Raw genomic sequence first — 26,821 nt, forward strand, 5'->3', positions numbered from 1 at the left:
GTTGATAACACCAGGGAGGCAGACTGAATCCCCAGGTTCCCTCTCTCAAATGAGCTACCGTAATCCTCATGCCCACAGGCATGCTCTCCTCTATGAACAATTAAACACAGAAAAATGGGAGAGGGAAGTACGGTAGTTCATGTCCTGCAGAAACAATTGTAGGCTGATCCTCTTCCCTAAAAATGGTTCTTGAAGTAGTGGAAAGAGGAGTTTGTCAGCCCTGGAGCTGAAGAAGTGGTGGACTTCCTTACCATTCTTGGCTAATACAGAAGCATGAAGGAAGTGGGGAATCTAATCCCATGCATATATTCCAAGTTAGCTTATTTGAAACATGGATCTCTACAGTCATGGAAAGCCCCTTATAAACCCACATGCCTCTCATGGAACAGAGAGGATAGGGCTATCAGTGACTACTAGCTTTGATGGCTATGTTCTCCCTCCACTGTATACCCCTGGGAATCTCAACTGGGTGGAGCACTGTTGCACTCGGGTCCTGCTTGTGAGCTTTTCCATAAGTCTTTCTGGCTGGTCACTGTGAGAACAGGATGCTGGACCAGATAGGCCTTTGACTTGATGCTCTTGCTTTCTTACGAGTTAAACAGAAGGTTTGTCGTGAGGGATAATGGCCTTTGGGCTGAAAATGTTCCTTACTTCCATACCCTCCAAAATTTCTCCGACGAAAAGAGGGAGGTCTTACCATACCCTCCAATATTTATCCAATGAAAAGAGGGACGTCCTAAGGAGAAGCGGGACATTCCAGGATCAAATCAGAAACTGGGACGGTTTTAAATCTGGGACTGTCCTTGGAAAATAGGAGCACTTGGAGGGTCTGTACTGATTGAAAACAATATTTGTTCGTGGAATACACACGGGGTGTTTTTTCTGGCTTGGAATACATGAGTCAGGTACTAGGATAGGTGTGTGTGTGTGTTCTTAAAAACAATAAAGTGCAAATACAGTATTACAAACAGGAAGACTGAATGATGCTTTCTCTGCTGATCAGCATATTTATGTATTAACCTATGCAGTGAAATCACAGCTTTATGGGGACACTTCAACTCCATGTAGCATTTCTCCAAATAAGTGATGCAAGAAAACAGTGGTTTCCTTGCAACAATAGCTTCCGCAAGAACAGCTAGAATCATTTCTCTTTAGCAAACAATATCCTCAGCTAAAGTAAACTTTGATTATATCAGGCAGTGAATCTTAAGAGTCTGACAGAACTACAAATTCAGCATCCTGAATGCTTTTTCTGACAACTTCTGAGTCTTGTCCAGTTCATCCAAATCAGGAGATCACAAGACTTAAGTAGAAAATAATACATTTTCTATTAAGAGAATATTAAACCAGATCCACTCATCACCCAGAGCACCTTTTGAAAAATAGTTTTACAAATCTGCTATTTTGAGAAAATGTATGAAAAGAGAATGAGATCTGTGGCACAATTTACACATATTTTTCCGTGTATAAGACAAGGTTTTCCCCCTTTAAAATAATGTCAAAAATTAGGAGGCGTCTTATACATGCGGCCATCTCCCCCCATTTTCTTAAATCTGATTTCCCCAAAATAGATGGAAAAATATGGTATCTACTCGGAATTAAGTTCCATTGAGTTCAATGGAACTTGCTGCTAGATATATTGTTTTTGAATTGTAGCCTCTGTCTCCATAAGTGAATAGTGTGGAACCAAATCTCAAGGATAACTTTGACATATATTGACTATGAGCATTGCAATCATTACATTGAATTTTATCTGTTTTGATAAAAGGTAGCTATAGGAATAAAATACCAACCTGCATTATAGGTTGCTGTAAGTGCCAGAAGAAGAAAATGAATGCAAAAAGTTGTATTGATTTATTAGCATGAAAATTCATAACATTTGTGTGTGCATTTCCCTAAATAGGCACATTTTTGTTTGCTATTTTGCCTAGTATATGCATTTTCCCTTAACTGAATGCTGTTTCATATATTATTTTCCCTAAAATAGGCATTCTTGTACACATTCTTTGGTTGGGAAACTGCATTCCAAAATTCAAGGAAGGCTGAATTTCAAGGGACAGCTGTGTTTCGGCTCACCTATTGGTTTCCGAAGTCTGCTTTTGGTGGATTTGCATTAAAATTTGAAATGCACAAATTCCTCTCCCATCCCTAATGACCAGAACTACTGGGGTTTGTCAGTTTGCTCTTTGCCTTCTATAATGAGCTGAACATTTGCATGTACTCAGAATGAATTGCTTTAAGGGGGAGAGGGTGATAATAGAGATCCAGGGTGGGATGCCACAATGAGCCCGCCCCATAGCTTTACCCCCCCCACACACACACACACTTGGAGGGGGGTTTAGAAGAACCCCCAGAACAGTATGCAGTGGGAGGAGAGGGAAATTGTTCGATCTTGCAGGCTAAATGCTCGTGTACACAGAGCATTCCTCATAGCACAACACTGAATTCCACCCCCAAGTTTTCTATTAGCAGAGACTTACCTGATTTGATTTGTATAGTTCATTTTGAACTTGTACAGTTTAAGTAGAAGTTTGCCACTTGTGTTTGTGAGAGCTAACATGGTTCCAGCTGCTTTGTTTTATGAAAAATAGCTGAAGATCATCCCAGCATATGAATATCCCTTAGGTAGCATGATGTTCATCCTCTCTTGCTGAGATGGTCCCTAGGAGACAGTTACCAACAGTTTAACTTGGATGTTTAAATGCATAATGCTCTGGGGGAAATCTACACAGTATCACCCAGAGATAAAGCCTTGATAAAAAAAACCCTCAATTTTTTTTTTCCTCCAGAAGTGTATATAAAAGTATTTGTATATGTGATTCACTCAGACACAGTAATTCACTGCAGGTTGATTGATTTCTCGGGGGAGGGGAAATAACTAGTGCTAAAGCCCAGTGCAGAATTCTGAACTCAACTACTTCAGAAGCTCTTTGAGTAAGGCACATTATGTTTCTCCTGTTGCCTTTGGAGACTTCAGAATTTGAAATCTATGACCTTGGGAAATTTAAGAACAGAGAAAGCCACATCATCATTGTTCCTTTCAGGTCAACAACTGTCTGGCTAAAACACATCATCAACTGTCTGGTTAAAACAAGCCAGCACCAAGCCTTAGCTATGAAATGAGCAATTAGGACAAACCATGTTTCTCTGAGTACAGGTGTCACAGGGAACTAGTTAGTTCTAAGGTGAAAGCAGTAGTTTTATATCCCCTTACACGGGTGAAAAGAAGGGGGGGAGGCACATTGATGTACAGTGGTACCTTGGGTCTCAAATGCCTTGGTACTCAAACAACTAGGAACCCAAACACTGCAAACCCGAAACCAGCAAATGTTCTGGTTTGCAACTGTTTTTCAGAAGCTGAACATGCTCCGTTTTGAGTGTTACGCTTCCGATTTGAGTGTCACCCTTCCGTTTTGAGTGTTACCCTTCCGATTTGAATGTTACGCTTCCAATTTGAGTGCCACACTTCCGTTTTGAGTGTTATGTTGAGGTCTGTCTGTTTTTGCTATTTATTTTGCGTTTTTGTGGCTCTTTTTGGGGGGGGGGTAGGTGACTGTATGGAACCCAGTTCAGCTACTGACTGATCGATTGTGCGACTGCAATACATCATTTATTGCTTTCAATTTATGGATCAATGGTCTCATTAGTTACTAAAATTCACGTCAAATTGCTGTTTTAGGGGCTGCTTTTAAAAGTCTGGAATGGATCGATCCATTTTGCATTACTTTCTATGGGAAAGTGTGCCTTGGTTTTGGAACGCTTTGGTTTTGGAACGGACTTCCGGAACAGATTAAGTTTGAGAACCAAAGTACCACTGTAATACCAAACCACAGTTGTAATCCTTATAAGTGGGCTACACCAACAAATGATTTTGGCTCTGGGCATGTAGCAGGGGATGGTCATAGGTTTCTTGTGATGCCTCTCTCATCTTCCCTGACTGTTCCAGGCAAGGAGCAATGCAAAATGACCAGCCATTAGCAATGGCATAAGACCCACAAGCTCCTCATATATATTTATTAGGCAGTTCTCTCCTCTCCAGTGCAGGGGACTTGATGTTCTACCAGCCAAACCATCCCACTTCCTGAAGTTATATGATTGACTTGTGAATGATGATCCTGGCACTGCCCCAGTATAAGCAGCCCCATTTATTAAAATCCTCTGAAGACGAGAGACCTTGCTTTGAATCTCTATGATTTATGAAGTAAGATCACTAGGGGAATGAACAGCCTTTTCTATCGTGGCTCTGGTGCTTTGGAATATTGCACCTAGTAAGGTCAGTCAGAGTCCAAGTTCACAAAAAAACCCAAGTTCAAACGGCTCAAATATCCTTTTTTTAAACAGATTTTAAGGATTGGCTTTGATTGGTGTTATCGTTTCCTCTGAAATGGATTGGCATTTTTTCAGATGATTTTTTAAAAAATCGGATAGTACCCTGTTTCTCATATTTTAAGACATACCCATAAAATAAGCCATAGCAGGATTTTTAAGCATTCAAGGAATATAAGCCATACCCCGAAAATAAGACATAGTGATAGGCACAGCAGCAATACCGGCCATGGAAGGAGGAGGAGGAAAAATATAAGACATCCCCTGAAAATAAGCCATAGTGTGTGTTTTTTTGAGGAAAAAATAAATATAAGACATGCCTTATAATATGAGAAACACGGTATTGCTGCTTTTCACGGGCAGTCCTAAGGCAGCTTGGGGAATATATCCAAGGGAGGTTTAACCACCCACCCAAAGATGAGGTCAGAGGAATACTTCTCAATCTGCATTGCATTTTTTCCACCACTCTTTAATCAACTATTTCCTTACCCATTTGGAACAAAAAAAAGGGGGGGGTGGGGAGAAGAGCAAAATATCACCTCCCAAGCTGGTCTCAATCTCTATCCAGTTTTCGGGCTTGTCATGTAACTGAGATGGTTCAACAACATCTGGAGAAGCAAGAATTTCCCACATCTGCTGTACATCATCTAGGTCACATGTATCTCCTTCCTGCAATGCCTGATAATGTTTTCTCATTCTTTTCTGGTCCTGAATGGGGTAACTGTGCCCCTGAAGGACCAGGTGCACAGCCTCGGAGGCATTCTGGACTCACAGCTGTCCATGGAGGCGCAAGTCAATTCTGTGTCCAGGGCAGCTGTCTATCAGCTCCATCTGATACGTAGGCTGAGACCCTACCTGCCTGCAGACTGTCTCACCAGAGTGGTGCATGCTCTAGTTATCTCCCGCTTGGACTACTGCAATGCGCTCTACATGGGGCTACCTCTGAAGGTGACCCAGAAACGACAACTAATTTAGAATGCGGCAGCTAGACTGGTGACTGGGAGCAGCCGCCGAGACCACATAACACCGGTCTTGAAAGATCTACATTGGCTCCCAGTACGTTTCTGAGCACAGTTCAAAGTGTTGGTGCTGACCTTTAAAGACCTAAATGGCCTCGGTCCAGTATACCTGAAGGAGCGTCTCCACCCCCATCGTTCTGCCTGGACACTGAGGTCCAGTACAGAGGGCCTTCTGGCGGTTCCCTCGTTGCGAGAAGCCAAGTTGCAGGGAAACAGGCAGAGGGCCTTCTTGGTGGTGGCGCCCGTCCTGTGGAATGCCCTCCCATCAGATGTCAAAGAGAAAAGCAGCTACCAGATTTTTAGAAGACATCTGAAGGCAGCCCTGTTTAGGGAGGCATTTAATGTTTAATAGATTATTTTATTTCATTTTTTTGTTGGAAGCCGCCCAGAGTGGCTGGGGAAACCCAGCCAGATGGGCAGGGTATAAATAATAAATTTTTGTTGTTGTTGTTGTTGTTGTTGTTGTTGTTGTTGTTGTTGTTGTTATATTCTTGCTAGTGCTAATGAACTCTTGTCAGAATTAAGAGTTGTAAAGCTGCTCATTATTCATGCTGACTTCCCATCTGGACTACTGTACAGTAATGTGCTGTATGTGTGGCTGCCCTTGAAGACTGTCCAGAAGTTGTTAGTGAAGAATGCAGCTGCTAGGCTGCTAAATGAAGCAGCCTGATGGAACTCCATGATACACTAGTGAGTTACTGGGCCCAATTTGAGGTCTTAGTATGTACTATCATACGACCTAAATGTCTTGGGGATCAAGTGCCTAAAAGCGCACTTTCCCCAGTTATCAACTATTCTGTACTCTACAATCAGTAGGTTAGGACTTGTTAGTGACCCAGATTGGTGTCGATCTAAAACAGGGCATTTTCAGTGGTGGTTCCCCATTTCTAGAATGCCCTCCCTGGCTAGGTGTGCCTGTTTCTTCATCATTACTGACTTTCAGGAGGAATTTGAAAACATTCTTGTTTGTTCCTGACAGCCTTGAGATCCAGATGAGAAAAAGTTTAATTGCTTTTAGGATGTTATTAACTGTAACTGTTCTTTAGAATATTTTATGAGTTTTTTTAGAAATGCTTTTTTTGTTTTTAAAAAGTTTTGTTGTAGATATTAACTAAACTTTATTAAAATTTAACAAATATTAACAAAGGTATTGGTTGCTACCCTGGGTAGTTTGGGGGAGGAAGTAGGGGACATAATTTCAATAAGTAATAATAAGTAATAATTAGTGCTTTGTTTAATCCTTGAGTCGTGGTTGGGTGCTTTGACACATCTCTGCATTTCTTTTGGATGGCTTGTTTCCGTGACTGAACATTATTTTATGTGGAGGTGAAAGCATTCTGGCCAACCTCATTTTTCCACCCAAGTTATAAAATTAGCTGAAGCATGCCTTCAATCCTGAGAATACCTTTGGGCTGCACACACACACACACACACACACACACACACACACACAGTGTAAATTGAATGAAAAGCCTCCCCTTTCTGTGAAAATCACAAAGTAGTATCTACAATGCCATTAATTAGAGAAGAGAATTTGATCGTGCTGATGCCCAGCTACAATTATAAACTGATACCGTTATTTCTTGCCTGGAATGGTGAATTACACAAAGTGTACGGACTGATAAAGCGATGTGAGATAAAGCATTCACATGCAGTGGCATTCAAAACTCCACAGACAAAAAACTGCCTCCATTCCAGATCTGAAAAGCTTTGATTGCTATTGCTTACTCTTGCAGGAATGAAACTTCAACTGTCTGAACTGCAGTTCTTTGCAACTTATGTGGGAAAAATCTCAACAACCCATGTTTCCAACCCTTTTAGAGTGCTGAGTATCATATATCCCCCCCTTTAAGAATAAATTAATTTAGGAGAGGTATTTGAAAGACTCCAGCAGCAAATAAGGAGGTCACAGTTGTGTTGAAGCTGCTTTCGTGTTAGTCCTATTTAGAAGTTAACCTCTGTAAATTCCAAGAATTGTGCGGAAGAGGGAACAGGGTGATGGATACTGACCTCACCTGCATTGCCCCTGATCCTTGTGGCTTCCCTTCCCCAGGCCCAGACCTTCATGTGTCTATGCACATTTGGCTGGACATGAGATAGGCCTCTACATGCAGGTGGAAGCCTTGCATTCCTTATCATATGGAGGAGCTAGAGCTAAATGTCAGAGTGTTCTCCCTAGAAGACTTCTACCTAACCCATAAAGGTCTGGGGGGTGGATAAGGGTCTTCCTCTTACAGAGGAAACTCCTCTATTGAAAGGGCTGTAAGTCCTTCTTTTGAAAGAGGCATTTATATGAAAGAACTTCCCGGTTCCTATCTTGCTAAAAGATAAGGGACCACAAGAAGGGATAACGGGGCTTTGGAAGTTGCCCATCAACAGTTGGATAGTAAAAAGGTAAAGGATCCCTGGATGGTTAAGTCCAGTCAAAGGTTACTATAGAGTTGCGGTGCTCATCTCACTTTCAGGCTGAGGGAGTCGGTGTTTGTCCACTGACAGCTTTCTGGGTCATGTGGCCAGCAGGACTAAACAGCTTCTGGCACAATGGAACACCGTGACGGAAACCAGAGCGCAGGATCTGGGACAGAGCAATGGGATTTGAACTGGCTACCTTCAGATCGGCAAGCCCAAGGGGCTCAGTGGTTTAGACCACAGTGCCATCCACGTCCCAGTTGCATAGTAGACTTAGCAGGCACACAGGACACCTAGGCAAGCCTTCCCCACTACAGTGTGATGTACTGTGTTTCTATCTCAATTACAGTAAATATCCCTAATAGATCTGTACGGCTCTTGAAGCAATTTCATTATGTCATTATCTGTCAAGGCTGCCAATTTGATTTGGGAGCCACAAAGGTAAGGGCACTATCATTTACCTGTCTTGTTAACCCTATTCTGGCCTTTGTCTTTTTTATTAACTCAACCACAAGAGAATCAAGTGTGCTAACTCCACCTCAGTGGCTACTAGCTATAGCTATGTTCTCCCTCCACTGTTGGAGAGTGCTATTGCACTCAGGTCTTGTTTTCATACTTCCCATAGGCATCTGGCTGGCCATAATGACAACAGGATGCTGAACAAGGTAGGCTTCTGCCCTGATCCACCAGAAATTTTCTTATGTTCTTACCTCTATCACTATCCCAGCTGCCTTCCATGAGTTGGAAGGAGACAGTCTACAGCTGGGAGCCTCCTGTGCTCAAGATTTTAAGGTTTACATCACATATAGAGCCTTCATAGATATGGAAGTCTCACCAATTCACTGAGGGCAATGGGAGCAGTAATGGAGGAGGTAGCCTTCACACATACACCCATCATATGCTGAGATAATACACAGTATTAACACCTCAACAGGGCTATTCACTTGGGTGAATGGTGCGAACAACACTTCTACGGTTTTATATTCTAGCCGTTGCTCTGTGTTTAATCTTGTTCTTTTCGTTCTTATATGCTAAACACGATTACTGGCTGCTTTAAACTGCATTGCAGAAGATTAGGCTATCAATAGCTGTTAGCCATGATGCCTAATTTTCTGCCTCCAACCTTGGAGACAGTATGCTTCTGAATACCAGCTGCTGAGAATAACAGGTGGGGAGAGTGCTGTTGACCTCAGGCTCTGCTTGTGGGTGTCTTGCTGGCCACTGTGAGAACAGGATGCTGGACCAGATGAGCCACTGGCCTGATTCAGTAGGGTACTTAAGTTCTTACTGTTTTGTTTTTTGATGATCTTGTGAGCTGCCTTAGGGGTCGTTGGATCGGAAAGGTGGAATACCATTAGATATATGAATGAATGAATGGATGGATGAAGTATGGATCATCATCCATGAACAAGCATTTCAAAATTCCCAGTGTGTGCTGTCTACAGAAGTTGCTGTGTTGTGACTTCTGTGAGTACTCTGATCTCTCTCTACTCTGACTTTGTGGTTAGCCCGTTTTCAGAAGCTGTTATTTGTGCAAATCAAGACCAATTCATAATGTTTAATTCTTTCCCACTGTGTATCCCTCCCGCATCAAGGAGACAGTAATTGGGTACTTTGTGTTCTACAGCAGTCCTGATAAGCATTCCCAGGAAGCCTGAGCAACCCTGAAAGTGTAACCCCAAAGGGGCTGTGCCCTTTTCAACTTTTCTAACATGTGCCTTCAAAACAGAATGATGGAACAGCGGAGAGAGAGATGGATGGGCAAAAGACAGGCAGACATGAAAGAGGAGGGAAAGCAAGGGAAAAAGAAGGACCTTCTCCTTGTGTATTTCGAGAGTTTGAAGTTACCTACATATCTACGCATGCTGCATTTTAATGGCTTGGCTGTTATTTAATGATTGCAAAAACAATTTCTGACTAACTGAATCCCCAAGAACAAAAGGCACTTTGAGAAGATGTTGGTCTTGGGGATTGAGGAAGGATGTCAAAGGGGCATTTCCTAAATTGCTGAGCAGGCAGGAATGAAAGTAAATAACAAAGTATTACCAGGGAAAAAATTGAATTAGAAAAGATGAAGGAGGGCAATCTGCTCTTCCGTTACCAAAGAGAGAGAAAGAAAAACTGCAAGGAGTGAATGCTGCTTTTGTAAGCCTTTTTAAAAATCCAGGATACCCAGGAAAAACCAATTATCTAGTTTCTCAGGAATCTAGACACCAAATGGAAAATCAGTTGCTTGGCTCCATTTTATGTTTGCACATTTAAATCCTGTGCAAGAAAGGAATCCAGCAAGATTTGGCAGGCATTCTAAGTTTTGAAACCCAGGTCACTATCAGCTCCCAGAAACATAATCCCTGTCTCAGAATGCCTGATAAAATCACTAAACATGATGTCTTGGTGACATAGACAGATACATTCTTAGAGCAATAAAGAAATATCTACATGGAATAATGATGATCCGGACTTTGCTACAACTAGGTTTAAGACCTTCATGAATCTTCACCATTTTCCAGAAATGCAATGATATCAGGGCCACTTAAAAAACAGTGTGCTGCCCTGAAAGCCAGGTACACTGTTTCTAAAGAACTTTCATTGAGAAATTATTGTAGCTTTGCCTATTCATGGGAACTTAAGACCAACAAAAACAGATCTCTTAATAGAGATATGGATTGCTGTTTTGGTAGAGAAGCCAAGTCTCTTTCTTTTCTTTTCTTTTCGAAATCATTTTTATTAGTTTTAGAAATATAAAGTTATAAACAAAGAATCAAGAAGTATATCCATATAAAGAGATTCCTCTGAATCTCAGAACTTCCCCTCATCCTCTCCATGGGGACACATCATCCCCTCACATCCCTGCAGCTCTCATGCCCCAACTCACATTTTCCAGGAAGGTGCCCCGACTCTCCATAGAGTCTAGTTGGGCTAGGGAAAAGTTCTGGTGCTTGCAGGGGGTGGAAAGGATGGGAGACTTTATTTCTGTGAACTCCATCATGCCTTAGGATCCAAGAGGGTATACTTTCTGGCTGCTTTCTTCTTCTTCTTCATGTGCAGATATGCTGCAAGAGAAACATATTCATACAAATTCATATTTGTTTTGGCTAGGGTTCTTCCATGCAAAATGCATTTCCCAAGGAAGCTGCAAAGTTATAAATAGCAGCAGATAAACTAAGAGGTACAGACAGAGGAGGGAGGGAGAAAACATGCTTTCACAGGGTTTGGTTTGAAAACAGATGGGCAGTTAGTGAAGGAGAAAAGCAAGAAGCCAAACCTTCATATTTCAGAAGATCATGGTGAGCAGGTGACTTTTGAGGCAAAGCACAAGGAAGCAAGTGAAAATACTGCAAGGTTCACTTCTGATAGGGATTGTCAAGGAGTGAGAAATAACGCTCTGCAGCTGTCATTGCCATGGAAGAAAATTGAAGTAATGCAGACATACATTAAGGACCAGTTATGTATAATCACTACTAACACAAAGCTACTTTGCACACACTCCAAGGGACTGCGCCCCAGCAGTGACATAGTAAAATGGGCCCTAAATCTGGGCCCTGGCAAAGCAACCACCATATTGTTACATCATGTGATGACGTAACAACTCCTATGTCCTCAGATAAATGCAGAGAAGAGTAACAGAGGTGGCAAGGGGCCTGGAGACCATGTCCTGCAAGGAAATGTAAAAAGCTAGGTGTGCTTAGCATGGAGAAGAGATTATTTTGCACAGATGTTGCATCTGAAGGCCAGTGCTGTGTTAAATGACTGGTGGACAGGAAGACCTAGGCCTCAACAGAAAATAGGGGTCTGATTGACAAGGGTCTAGCTGTGAAGGGTGCTGTGTTGTGCTGTACAATGGAGTCTGATCATACACATTAAACAGCTGCTGGGCATCATGTGGGGGAAACCTAGTGAGGGAAGAAGCAGGATTTGTTAGCATCTTAACACAGGGGTGGGGAACTCTAGCTGATGGGTCAGATATTTATGTCCTTACATCCATGGGCCAAGCTTGACAAGTGTGCAGAGCTGACATCGCAATGGTAGGTGACCCTGTTTTGCAAAAGGCTTCACAGGGCCTAAAAGATTTGCAGAGCACTTTGCAATGGGATTTTCAAGACCTGGCAAGCAGCTGATCTTAATGTCTTGTGAAGCCCTATGCAGAGCTCTTTGATGCCTGTGAATCCTATTTCAGCGGAGCCAGGTATTTCCTTGCTCCATCTCAGTTCTGATATTTAATACCAGGTGTAGAATAGCTGGGAATGACTACTGAAATGGACTGGGTCCATCCATTGAAATGGACTGGGTAGCCTGCCAGGTCTAATGAAGCTCACACAGGCCAGGGATTCCCCACCCCACAGGTCAAAATGATAGCTTCAGCGGGTGACCATGTGGCTCTATGCTTTGAAATAGAGGAGTGAAATGAGGGAATTTTCTCCTAGAATGTGAAAAACCGTCAGACTATCTCTGGCCATGAATTTTCATAAAAACTCACTTGAAAAGTTTACTAATGTAATGGGAAATGAACTAAACGCACCTTAAACATTAAAAGGATGAATACTGCATAAGTATTTCTCAGAGATAAGGCAGCAGGAGCTCTCTAAGACTCTGTGTTCTGGAAATTCAGTCACATTGCGGTGAACTGGAGCTTATACTGAATCAGACCATTGGTTCATCTGTCAATTACAGTAGGGGAGAAGTAGATGATGTGGTGCCCTCTAGATGTTGAAATACAACTCAAGCATTCCTGAAGGTTGGCCATGCAGGATGTTTGAACCCACTGACATCCATGTGGCCATGGATAAACCAACCCTGGCCTAGCACTTCAAACAGGGGAATTTCCCAGCCCTACCTGGTGATGCCATGGATTGAACCTGGGATCTTCTGCCCTGAATGTGTGTGCTCTACCACTGAGCTGGGGCCCTTCCACCTGCCTTTAGTAGCTGGCCTATCTTATAAAAGGGTGTAGCAATTGCAGAGGGATCTTATTCTTTACTCTATCTGGCATTCCTCATAGAAAATAACCCAAATTCTTCCAGGCTAGCTGCTTTTCTCAGAAATGATTCTAACTAGATGCAATGACACTGGAAGCAGCTGTCCATTCAAGCAGAAATGCTCTTTCACCCCCCACTCACAAGTATTGAGCTGCAAGTCCCATCGCTCCAGAATTATACCTTCTCTCTAAAGTCCACTGCTTCCTGTCCCTACTGTTAAGGCTCTGCTTCACCCACCAGGCTGGCATCAAAACACAGAGAATCAATGCCAAGTCTAATCTTTTGATGACACTTGATGTTCTAAAAGGGCAAGCCAGTAGGAATCCACCCTCTATGTACACTCAGTCTTGGCAGCGTGCCTAGACAGTCTTCTTTTAATTGACCTGGGCTATGCAAAGCAATATATTGTCTTTGCCACTACATCAATCTGATCAGCAATGAGAAGCTCTGAAGAATCGTCATCCAAGAGATGCATTTCATATGCCCCAACAGCTAAGCTGATGAGAGCTGTCAGCTTCCTGGTCCTCTGGGCGAACAAAGCAGGAAAATGGAATTCAGCTCACATGAACACCTAAATTGATCAAGAAAAGGCAGTTCCATTTTGGATGGATCTCAGGATCCGTTTATATGAACATGGATACTGACTGAAGGACTCCTCAACGACTATTCTCAGAACTGTTTTGCTTCAGGTCACATTCCCATCATATATTTAAAGCGCTATGATACCACTTTCAACCATGATGACTTTCCCCCAAAGAATCCTGGGTGTTGTTAAAGGTACTGAGAGTTTTTAGAGGCCCCTAGTCCCCTCATAGAGCTACAACGTACAGAGAGAGTTAACAATCAATCCCAGTGGTCACGGGTAGGAGGAGGAGTTAGGCTAAGACCAGACCATGTCATTACCGAGGAGGCAGACTTAGTCGTTGTCTGAGGACTATCCCTGCCTCCGGGTCTGGTCCTGACCGGACGGATATTGGAATCAGCAAGGGATACCCACATGACCTGAAGGTGCTGCTGTGCAATGCCAGGTAGCTGATGAATAAGACCACTGCCATTCACGACCTGATTGTGGATGGAGGATTTGACCTGGCATGTGTGACAGAGACCTGGTTGGATGAAGCCGATGGGCCCGTTCTTGGCGCTGCTTGTCCACCAGGTTTCTCTTATGCACAGCAACCCAGGCCATCTGGGCGGGGAGGGGGGGTTGCAGTGATTTTTAGGAAGTCATTAGTTTGCACCAGGCGTCCTATTGGTAAGACGGAGTTTTCTGAGTGCATGTTCTGGAAGTTGGGCAATAGGGGCAGTACAGGATTCCTTTTGGTGTACCGACCTCCCCGCTGCACCAAGGATTCCCTGCCCGAGCTGCTTCAGGTCGTGTCGGATGTGCTCCTGGAGACACCTAGCTTGGTTGTCTTAGGGGATTTTAACATCCATGCCGACACGACCTTACAAGGAGCCGCTCGGGACTTCGTGGAAAGCATGGCCACCATGGGGCTGTCCCTGAATAAGTCTGGCCCAACTCATAGCCGCGGACATGCCTTGGACTTGGTGTTTACCTCTATGGATGTTGGTGATCTGACATTAAGTAAAAGCGAAACAAAAGAAGTGCCATGGTCAGATCACTTTCTGGTGCAACTGGACTTCTCCGCAACCCTTCCCCTCTGCAGGGAGGTGGGACCGATTCGGATGGTCCGCCCCCACTACTTAATGGATCCAATTGGCTTCCAGAGAGTGGTAGGGGATGTTTTATCCCATGTCGATGGCCTTTCAGCTGATTCCCTGGTGGCCCGCTGGAATGCGGAGTTAACCAGCGCTATTGACTGTCTGGCTCCGAAGCGCCCTCTCAGATTGCATGGAGCCCGGACAGCCCCGTGGTTTTCCCCGGCGCTGAGGGCGATGAAACAGTCGTTGAGACGGCTAGAGCGCCGGTGGCGGAAAACTCATTTTGAATCAGACCGGACACGGGCTAGAGCTCAACTTCGAGCCTACCAAGTGGCAATGGCGACGGCGAAGAGGACCTTCTTCACCGTCTCCATCGCATCTGCAGAAAACAGCAGCAGGAGACTCTTCCAGGTGGTTCACAATTTAGCGGAACCACCTGCTCCATCCGGGCCCAGTACGGGCCACATGATCTCCTGCAATGATTTTGCAAAGTTTTTTGCAGATAAAGTCGCTCAGATTCGGGAAGAGGTAGACTCCACCGTGGGAGCAGGGCCGGGGCGGGGGAGTGCTAGAGTCCTGTCTAGTCAAGTTTTGTGGGATCAATTTCAATCTGTTACCTCCGAGGATGTGGACAGGCTGCTTCGACGAGTGAAACCAACCACCTGTCTCCTTGATCCTTGCCCATCCTGGCTTATAAAAGCTAGCCAGGAAGGGCTGGGCGATGGGCTTCGCGGGTTGGTAAATGCTTCTCTCCATGAAGGAGCCTTCCCAGACCCGCTGAAAGAGGCGGTTATTAAACCGCTTCTTAAAAAACCATCTTTAGATCCGGCCAATATGGCCAACTATCGCCCAGTCTCAAATCTTCCATTCTTGGGCAAGGTGATTGAGCGAGTGGTTGCTGAACAACTTCAGGCACGCCTGGAAGAAGCGGACCATTTGGATCCCTTCCAGTCAGGATTCAGGCCTCATCATGGGACTGAAACTGCCTTGGTCGCACTGGTCGATGATCTCCGGCGGGCTAGGGACAAAGGTAAGAGCTGTTTCCTTGTTCTGCTGGATCTCTCAGCGGCTTTTGACACCATCGACCATAACATCCTTCTGGATCGTCTAGAGGGTTTGGGAGCTGGGGGCACTGTCATGCAGTGGTTCCGCTCCTTCCTCCTGGGCCGTGTTCAGAAAGTGGTGGTGGGGGATGAGTGTTCAGACCCCTGGGCTCTCACTTGTGGGGTGCCTCAGGGTTCTGTCCTCTCCCCCATGCTTTTTAACATCTATATGCAGCCGCTGGGAGAGATCATCAGGGGGTTTGGGCTGGGTGTCCATCAGTATGCTGATGATACCCAGCTCTACCTCTCTTTTAAATCAGAACCAGTGAAGGCGGTGAAGGTCCTGTGTGAGTGCTTGGAGGCGGTTGGAGGATGGATGGCGGCTAACAGATTGAGATTGAATCCTGACAAGACAGAAGTACTGTTTGTGGGGGACAGGAGGCGGGCGGGTGTGGAGGACTCCCTGGTCCTGAATGGGGTAACTGTGCCCCTGAAAGACCAGGTGCGCAGCCTGGGAGTCATCTTAGACTCACAGCTGTCCATGGAGGCACAGGTCAACTCTGTGTCCAAGACAGCTGTTTATCAGCTCCATCTGGTACGCAGGCTGAGTCCCTACCTGTCCACTGACTGTCTCTCCAGAGTGGTGCATGCTCTAGTTATCTCTCGCTTGGACTACTGCAATGCGCTCTACGTGGGGCTACCTTTGAAGGTGACCCGGAAACTACAACTAATCCAGAATGCGGCCGCTAGACTGGTGACTGGGAGCGGCCGCCGAGACCACATAACACCGGTCCTGAAAGACCTACATTGGCTCCCAGTACGTTTCCGAGCACAATTCAAAGTGTTGGTGTTGACCTTTAAAGCCCTAAATGGCCTCGGTCCGGTATACCTGAAGGAGCGTCTCCACCCCCATCGTTCTGCCCGGACACTGAGGTCCAGCTCCGAGGGCCTTCTGGCGGTTCCCTCACTACGAGAAGCCAAGTTACAGGGAACCAGGCAGAGGGCCTTCTCGGTAGTGGCACCCACCCTGTGGAATGCCCTCCCACTAGAGGTCAAAGAGAACAACAATTACCAGACCTTTAGAAGGCATCTCAAGGCAGCCCTGTTTAGGGAAGCTTTTAATGTTTGATGGATTTCTGTATTTTAATGTTTGATGGATTTCTGTATTTTAGAATTTCTGTTTTGTTGGAAGCCGCCCAGAGTGGCTGGGGGAACCCGGCCAGATGGGCGGGGTATAAATAATAAATTATTATTATTATTATTATTATTATTATTATTATCCCTCTTCACAGGGAACTCTAGGAATCGCAGGTCTGTGAGGGGAATAGGAGTGTTCTAGCAATTCTCAGCACCCTTAAATACATCTCTCAGAATTCATTGAGGGAAGCCATGCCTGTTTAAAGTGGTATCACAGTGTGTTGAATGTATGGTGTGAATGTGGCCACAGTATCCTGCCATCCGATTCAAGAATACACATGACACAGAAAGAACCCACATAGCACTACCTTCTTCATGCACCCCCTAAATGTCTTGCCCAATATTTGTAAATGTGCACTGCTCCCAATCCTCATCCCATATTGTGACCAACTTTCCCTGATGTGATAAGAAATGGTTTTGGCGCCTCTGTTACATCCTCAGAAAAGGATGGCCCATCTTCTACTCCACTGTAAAAAGCAGAAATGGAGCAACCAACCACCAACTAGGCTCCATAGGTCACATAATAGTATATTAGAACATACAAAGACCCCTGCTGGATCAACCAAACATCAGGAAGACCCCCCTAGTTCACAGTGGCCAACCATGTGCACTTAGAATGTCTACAAGAGTGGTTTCACCACCTGTGATTCCCAGCCACTAGTATTCAGAGGCATATTGCATCCAAAATTCTGGGTCAGTGAGGCATGCTACCAGAAATAAAGACAGAAAGATGTGTAGAAACCACAAGAGTTACGGGGAACTATTTAAATGTGTGTGTATTCTATATGATCAAAATAACTAGCGACTATGTCCTCAGTTAAAATGTTTATAAGAATAATCAATGTGGGCCAATTAGCTTTACATAAGGGCTGAGGGAGTTTCCAGACCAACTGTTTATCGGGCATTCATGTGGATGTATTAATGCAAAGATTATATGACATAACCAGCATTTGGTTGCTATCTGTGCTTTCCATTTCAATTTTCCATCAGTATTCTCCTTGGACTTTTTGCAGGTTTTTTAAATATAAGAATACTTCTAACCCACCAGCTCATTTTTTTAAAAAAAAAACACAAAACAAAACCCAAAGCTGTGTACAACAAAATGATTAAATTGTCATATATTGGAAAATAATAAAATGTAGAACAAATGATCAACACCAAATCTGAGTCTCGGAAAATATGTCTTCAGCAGGTGATTAAACATGATAAGTCCCCATTTGATTGCTATTGAAACAGTGTTCCAAATTCCTGGTGGCATTATGCGATAAGTCTGGGTTTGCACAAAAATTAAATGAATAAGAGATAACTGTGGGGCAGTCATGAGGGCTTCTCACATGATTACAGTGATCTGGCCAGTGTAGAAGGGAGAAGGTAGACCTTCAGGTAACCTGGCTCTAGGTAGTTTGGGCACTTTGTACATTAACAGTAATACACTGAACTTAGTAAAATAAAAAAAATCCTTCAGTAGCACCTTAAAGACCAACTAAGTTTTTATTTTGGTATGAGCTTTCGTGTGCATGCACACTTCTTCTGATACACTGAACTTAGGTCAGTAATGTTCTGGCAGCCAGTGCAGGGCATTCAGCATTAGTATAATATGCTGATATGGAGCTGTCCAAAAGCCAGGAGTGCTGGATTCTTTACTTGTTTAACTAGATTAGCAAAATGGTGGAATAGCTGGACTAGACTATTGATAGGAAACTTCCAGACCACAGGTGTTATTAAGCCCATCATTTCTCCCCATTTGGTCTATGGCTTGGTTTGGGCCAAGCCACACCCACCTGCCAATCACCTCACACCATATGATGTCAGATGTAGAGCAGGGCATATAATACCACAACACCAAATTGAAAGGGTTTCTGTTTCAATCTGGCACATTTTGAATTCAGTTTGAAGTCAAATCACCGGCCACCATATGACTTCAGGTGACTGATGGCTGGGCAGAGAGTTGGGGGATTTGGGATAAAATTTTATGGGATAACAACCAATTTTTGTGCAAATCAATAGACCACCTGGAAGTACCCTGACTTCAGTCCACGTTGCAGAAAGCACAAACTGAAACCATTGTTGCAGTACTTCAAGTTGTACTCAGATGCATCTTGATGTATTGCAGTAGTGGTTTCAACACACTGTGGGCTAACAAAGACTTCGGTGCAAAACTATCATGAAATCTCTTCACTACACATTCAACACAAAACACATCAAAACACAATTCATATCTTCAGCTAACCTGGGGAAATCATCAGTTAGTCCCTGGTTGGACCTGAAATGTTCCCAACCAGCAACAAAGCTTTATAAAAATGGAAATAATCATCTACTTGAAAATGTGATGCATGGAGCGCTTACAAGTCTAAGTGGTTTCCCCTAAAGATGTAAAAAACTGGGGCATGATTTTGTTGTTATAAAATCCATACTCTGTAGATTTTGCCTGGAAGATCAGTCAAGCTCCAAACCTTCTGTAATTGATATATTGGCCAGATTTTCATGAAATTGTTATCACCTGCCAACTGGTGATTGCTTTAGGAAAGAGCTCTGATCCCAATTACTCAGCATGCTGAGAAGTTCCAGAACTACCCATAATGTTCACAGTTATGAATATCAACCAATTAAAAATGTTGTGGCCCATTAACTGCTTGCCTTTTTCTGATCTTTTCTACTGATTAATCGATTTATCAGTCTGTGAAAAGATAGACTATAATGTCTTTATACAGGTGACCTGTTGTATATTTTTAATGAAGACAAAGGGTTTCTATCTTTAAGCAAAGTCAATACACATCATTTATTGCTTGGGAAAAACATGTTCCTTAGCAGGAGAGTCCAGTGGGGAGGGGTGCTGCGATGAACCCTCTTGCCGATGTTGCAATAGATTATGAGACGAAAGGGTACAGTGGTAAAGCAATCCCCACTCAATTCCTTATGCCTTAAAATAAACCCCTCAATCCTGGGCTTCTCAGTAAAGAGAGTCTAATTCCAGTTTACGTGGCCTGATCTCACAAACACTCAGGGCTATTTGAATGAACAACCTCTTGCCTACAGAACAGGGACTCCCTCAACTCAGATCCCCATTGTATCAGTCTGCCATATCACCCTGGCAAACTTGTGGCACTCTAGGTTTTCACCATACTGCCCTTCCTGTGTGACTCTAGGAAACAAACTATCCCCTTTTCCTTAGGTAAGTTTTGCCCTTTTCTGAGTCTCCATCTCTGTGAGTTTTAATACGCTGCTGGAATAACCAAGACCATACTCTTTGGCACAAAAAGAAGATGAATTTTATTTTCTTGAGAACATAGGTTTTTCTTTTCTTAACAATGCATAAGTTTACAAGCTTAGTTACAGTTATACATTAACTCTGTCAGACTTTAACTTCAAGTTATCCTAAGCCTAACCTAAACCACCACTATCCTGGCCCCACACCCTTCTTCTTCCCTCTTCGTCACCACACTCCCACTCTTCCTCTTCCAACTGCCAAAATGGTTATTCCCTCCTTTTTAAACCGGGCACCGTCCCACCTCCTAAAGATGCGCTGTCAGTTAAGCTGGAGGTGGATTAACTTTTTCTAATCCAGGGTGTAATAAATCTTCCATCCTGGGGCTAATCCGTTACAGGTGCCACTGCACATCTGGTTTTCCATTCATAGCGTTATGGTGCTTACTTACTGGGAGGGAGAAGGGGAACAAATTGCTGGAGAGGTTGGTGTGGTTGCAGCAGTGAGCATGCCAGATTGGCTCTGATGGTGTGTCTGCACCACAGTGATCTCCATACCTCTTCACCCCTCTCTTTTCTGGTACGTGCAGCAATGCTACTGATGAGAGACCAGATGCACAGAACCACCACTCCCCAGTGGCCTCTCCTGTTCCTAAGTAACAAGCAGAGCAAGCAGATTATTCCAACAATGGCTTCATTACTTGTGTGAAGGAGGCATTGCGTGATTACTGGAGAGTGCTCCCGCCTCATCATCAAGCATGCTGCCTGGTCCCATCTCTAATTGTCTAAGAGTTTGCATGATCATCTGCAGAGAAGAAGCATTGTTTTGCTGAGATATATTCAGTACAAAGAGCTGAAAAAACTTCCAAGTTTATACTAGGCCTACCTTGCAAAGTTTGGGGTTCCAGCTCCCATTAGCACCAGTCAGCAAAGCCAAACGTTAGGGGTGCTGGGAGTTGTTATCCTGAACATATGGGAGACATCAGGTTGGAAATGATTGTATTCATTGCCTTTCCTGTGTTGTGAATTATAAGCCCCAAGTCTTCTAAATGATCAAGGTTCTGGAAAACAAGGCTTATGAAAAATGGGTGAAGGAATTGGTAAAGCCTAGTTTAGCCTGGGAAAGAAGAGACTGAGAGAAGATATGATAAGCCATCTTCCTATATCTGAAAGGCTGTCACATGGAAGATGGAGCAAGTTTGTTTTCTTCTGCTCTGGAGCATAGGACTTGAACCAGTGGATTCAAATTACAAGAAAGGAGATTCTGACTCAACATCAGGAAGAACTTTCTTACAGTAACAGCTGTTCGATAGTGGAACAGACTCATACAAGAGATGGAGGACTCTCCTTCCTTGGAGGTTTTTAAACAGAGGTTGGATGGCCACCTGTCATGGATGCTTTGGTTAAGATTCCTGCATTGCAGGGAGTTGGAATAGATGACCTTTGGTGTACCTTCCAACTCTACACTTCTAGGATTCTATTGTTGTTGTTGTTGTTGTTGTTGTTGTTGTTGTGTTGAATAAATTTCTATACCACTCTTCATCCAAAGATCACAGGGCAGTTTACAATATAAAAACAAAGAAATACCATAATAACAAACCAAAACAATACCCCCTCACACACAGTTGAAAAGGCCACAAATTGTTTAATGAGCAAAGGCCTGAGAGAAGAACAATGTTTTTGCATCAGTATGGAAATGCATCTATTTCTTGTTTCTGGGGTTAATTGAGGCTTAATGTACCAACCAACTCAAACCTATAGCAAACTCAACACCCATTATTGACTTCTCTCAGATCTCATTCTCACTTTCTGTTTTGCAAGTAGCAACACAGTTGCTCAATCTGTTTTTAAAAGAGCTTTGAGCACCATACCAGAGAGCTATTGCCACATAACAATTTCATTAATATCATCTACAATGTCATATATAATTTAGAAACAACACAGCACAGTCTTATTTTTTACAGGATTCTGGCACCCCAAGAAAAAATGAAATCAGCATTACACATATATTTACAATTCCAAATGGATGTGGGATGGCATTGAGTGAAGGGTGAGGGTGTTTTGCTCAGAAAGTTTCAAGGGGAGGCAGAAGATTAGGCAAATTACTGGGAAGGGCTTATGTGGTGTACAATATATTCCTACTCTCTAATTGCACTGGCTATGTTCTCCAGGCTATGTTGACAGCATACCAATAATGCTTCCAATGAAGACTTGTGCTATAGATGGTGCTCTTGTGGCCCTCTGGATATTGTTGGACTCCAGCTCCCATCATTCCCAGCTGGCATGGCCAGTAGTTAGAGATGGTGGAAGATGTAGTCCAACAACATCAGGTTCCCCAGTCCTGGTCTACAGCATACTGTGAAGGCTAGTGGCATCACCAATTCATAACAGCACAATCTGCAACAGCTCTCAGGATTAGCCAATTTATTATCCTCCAGATTTTGTGGACTACATCTCCCATCACCTCTAACCACTGGCCATGCTGAATGGGAATGATGGGATTTGGAGTCCAAAACTGCTGGAGAGTTAGCTGCTCTGTTTTACAGCTTTGATCTGCAGGGCCCCCTTTTGCTGCTCTCAGCTGCTACTTAAGCAGTGGCATGCCAAACCTTCAATGTGCATCATTCACTGCCCAAACTGTTATTGTCAGGATGTTAGTTATGAAAAACTTTTTGCTGCTCCTTTGGAATTCTCCCCTACCCAGCATTTACCTCTCAGAATATGCTGATGCTGAGCGTCTCGAATTTGTTAATTAAACCAAACCAAGTTACTCTTCTTGACAGCTTGCTGTGAGGAAAACAAGATATTCCAACTCACCGATACAGCAGTCTCCATTTCAGGGACAAGTTTCAAGCAGCATGGCATTCTGCCTCCTGCCCTGGCGATGTTTGCTGTGGACCTGAAAAAGAAAGTCTGTTGATTGCATGCACAACATGGTGGCACTTGACAGGAAGAGAGCTCTGCCCATCAAAGTGCATATTCCGAGCATACCAAAGATCTGAAGGTGTGAAGCTGATATCAAAAGCTGCCACAGTGCTGTACAAGGTGGCAAAACAATCACTTGCACTCATAGAATGAGATGTGTCACATGGCCTAGTCTCCTTCATTCTGCTGCTCCCTCCCTCTCCCTCTAGCACCCAGCACTGAGGTAATATTCGGCTACTGCAAGCCAAGGGATTTTAAGATGCTTGCTTTAAAGAAATAAAATATAATTGTGAAATGGTGCACAGTGACTGCTTGTCAGATATGGGAGACTGCAGCCACATTCCCACCACACATTTTAAGTGCTATGATACCACTTTTTCTGAGTAGTTTAATGATGAAATCTCTCTTCACATGGGAATTGTAGCTCTGAGATGCAATAAGGGCCTCCTATCATCTCTCAGCACCCTTAAGACACTGCAGCTCTGAGACAGAGAATAGCAATAGTAGCCCAAAAAAAGAGGCCATGGAAGATTCTGCTTATTGTGCTTTATTCCTGAACCAATCACACTACAGCCCTAAGTTCGCTTCTTATTTTGTAGATAACATTGAGCTCAGTGGGATATGAGCAGACTTGCTCTGAGTTACTTCTGAAGTGTGATGAAAGTATGCACAGTTCTGGTCTGCAAAATCACCTCGAAAAAGATATTGCAGCATTGGAAAAGACTCTCTTTTTTCACAATATTTTTTATTGGTTTCTCAAAAGTAAACACAACCATAATAACAACATAAACATAATATAAACATATAGCTATATCCCAAATTATAAATTTTTAGGGATATCTTATTAAATTACAACATATTCAACATTTGTTCTGCCGAACTCGACTTCCCCCTTCTCTCAACTTTTGGTTTTATTTGTCATATTTTTACATCTTGTGCTCTTATATTTCCATATTTTTTTTGTTTAAGTATACCTTGTCATCGTCTATGTAGTCTCTATTGTTATCAATGCAGGTGTTACAACATTCCTGTAGGTGTTTTTAGTGTTTTACAGTACGTTTTAAGATATTCTGCAAATTTACTCCATTCTTTTTGATTTTTCTGATCTTTTTGTTCTCTTACCCTTCCAGTCAACTTAGCCAATTCTATATACTCTATCATTTTACCTCTCCAGTCATCTACTGATGGAATCTCAGTTGTTTTCCATTTCTGTGCCAATAACATTCTGGCCGCTGTGGTGGCATACATAAATAATCTCATATCCTCCTTTCTTATTTCATTTCCTATTAAACCCAACAGAAATAACTCTGGTTTTTTCGGGAATGTATATTTTAACAATCTTTTTAACTAGCATTGGAAAAGACTCAGAAAAGGACAACCGAAATTTTCAAGGGGGTGGAGTAACTCCCCTGTGAGAAAGGCTTCAGTGTTTGGGGCTTTTTAGTTAAGGAAAAGTCGAGAAGTGACTTGATAGGAGTTCACAAAATCATACATGGCATGGAGAAAGTGGATAGAGATAAATGATTTTCTCCATACCTCATACCACTAGAACTGGCAGGCATGCAATGAAGCTGAATGCTTGGAAGCATAGGTAAACTATGGAGCTTGCTTCCACAGGAGGCAATCATGAAAACCAACTGGATGTCTCCAAAAGAGAATTAAACAAATTCATGGAGGATAAGGCTATCAGTGTCTACTAACCACAAAGGCTATGTTCTGCCCTCATTGTCTATGCAGTGTGCTTCTGAATACTACTTGCTGGAAATTGTAAGTAGGCAGGCACAGTGCTGCTGAGCTTATGTCTCACTGATATACTATCCATAGCCATTTGCAGGAACAAGAGGCTGGGCTAGATGGGCTGCTGGTCTGATCAGGCAGAGCTCTTATGCTCTTAGGCAGGAAGTTAGCTGCTAGTGTCATAGCCTTTCTAGCTGTGGCACTGTATGTGTAGATTCCTTTCCCACATTTCCGAGCACAGTACGTTTCCGAGCACAGTTCAAAGTGTTGGTGCTGACCTTTAAAGCCCTAAATGGCCTCGGTCCAGTATACCTGAAGGAGCGTCTCCACCCCCATCGTTCTGCCCGGACACTGAGGTCCAGTACCGAGGGCCTTCTGACGGTTCCCTCATTGCGAGAAACCAAGTTGCAGGGAACCAGGCAGAGGGCCTTCTCGGTGGTGGCGCCTGCCCTGTGGAATGCCCTCCCATCAGATGCCAAAGAGAAAAAACAGCTACCAGATTTTTAGAAGACATCTGAAGGCAGCCCTGTTTAGGAAGGCTTTTAATGTTTAATTGTTTATTTCATTTTTCTGTTGTAAGCCGCCCAGAATGGCTAGGGAAACCCAGCCAGATGGGCGGGGTATAAAAAAATAAATTATTATTATTATTATTATTATTATTATTATTATTATTATTATTTCTTTTGGTGCCTTCTTTAACACCCCTTGTGTGTCGCAATGTTTAATTGTGTGGCTTGCTTTTCTCCAAAGGCTTTTATGGAGCTTAGCTGTTGCTCATCTTCATTGATTTGCTATATGCTTTGTTGATTGGGCATTCTAAGTGATTTCTGTATTTTTATTGAAAATTTCTCTTGTCTTTTTAAACAAACAAACAAACAAACAAACAGTTTTTCCAGTTTTGCCACACTTATACAGTGCAAGAGTAACAGCCCTTTTCACCTGAAGCAAATGAACACCAGCAATCTAGCAGGCCCAATGATTTCTAGTTTGCCAGAATGTAATTAGACTAGGTTTCACTGATCTGAAATTAAATCCAGGTTACGTGAATCTAAGTTCTTGACAGGAAAGCAACCCCCTTAACTGAAATGTATAAAATACTGCAATTCAATATTAACAGATAGACTTATTTTTCCTCTGCCTCATATCAGCCAGGACCCATACATTTTTCAGAGCTCAGTTCCAGGGGAAACCATACCTTCCATACTTGTTCACAATTTACCAATGTTCATAATAGTTTGTCTGCCTTCCCTCTTTTCCATAGTGCATTATGCATGCTGATTTCAGCTACAGCTGAAGCTCAGTGTCAGGCAGGTATCAGGAGCAGGTCAGCAATAGCTTACAAGGTGTCATTCAAAGAAACAAAATAGCTCAGGCCTAGTGAACTCAACAACTCATCCCAGTAAATCTTGCTCCAATGAGACAGTTGCAAAGACTGAAAGCCCCCAGTTTCCCGCAGCTCTCTACATCTCATCCTCCCCTGGTTCCTGAGGCTCCTTCATCTTGCCTGTCTTTGCTCCAACCTCTTCGGGTTCTGGAAGACCAGGGGGAGGCAGCTTGGCTTCCTCACCAGTCTAACTCATTGCTGCCTCTTGCCCCCTTCTCTCCAGCCTCCACTTCTGTCTCTGATTCTAGACTGCTCTCTGCCACAGCCTCTTCCTGCTCACTAAACCCTGTTGCATCTTCTGCTTCTGACCCTTCCTCCTCCCAGCCGGCCCGGCCCCCTCTTCTCTTCTCCCTCTCTCCCTATCATAGTCCCAGCACCAATCTCCTCGCTTTAACCCTTCTTCCCTTGCAGGTTCCCTTGAGGGTTCCCCAGCTGGTGTCTCTCACTACTCATCTTCAACCAGCCACTCAAGATAGGCATCTCTATTGTGTTGGCCCATTGTTGTCTAGAAGGTCCATTGTTCTCTGCCCAGGGCTTTTTTTTTCAGCTGGAGCTCAGCTCTGGCACCTCTCAGATGGGCACCATTGCGTTTCTAAGAGAACAAGGGAGAAATTCATGGTGAGCTCCGGTACCTATTTTTTTTAGAAAAATAACACTGGGCCTGTTCATAGCCACATCCACTGATGCACCAGAGTTTCCCTATCTTCCTCTGTGGAATACATTATTGGATTGCCTTTCTTCATGGCACATTTTGCATCTAAACATTAAAAGTTTACTTTTTTACAAATAGCCTCGTCTCGCTCAGAATATCCGTTTTTATCTCTCCCTGTTATCTCACTCCCTGAAATATTAAGAGAAATCTAACACAGACTGCCACCCCATGCCCTAGCCGCTGAAAAGAATTCTCATTCTGTTTTGTTCCGAAATTGCTGCTGACCA

Source organism: Zootoca vivipara, chromosome 3, assembly GCF_965207765.1.
Source record: "Zootoca vivipara chromosome 3, rZooViv2.hap1.1, whole genome shotgun sequence".
NCBI classification, from domain to species: Eukaryota; Metazoa; Chordata; class Lepidosauria; order Squamata; family Lacertidae; genus Zootoca; species Zootoca vivipara.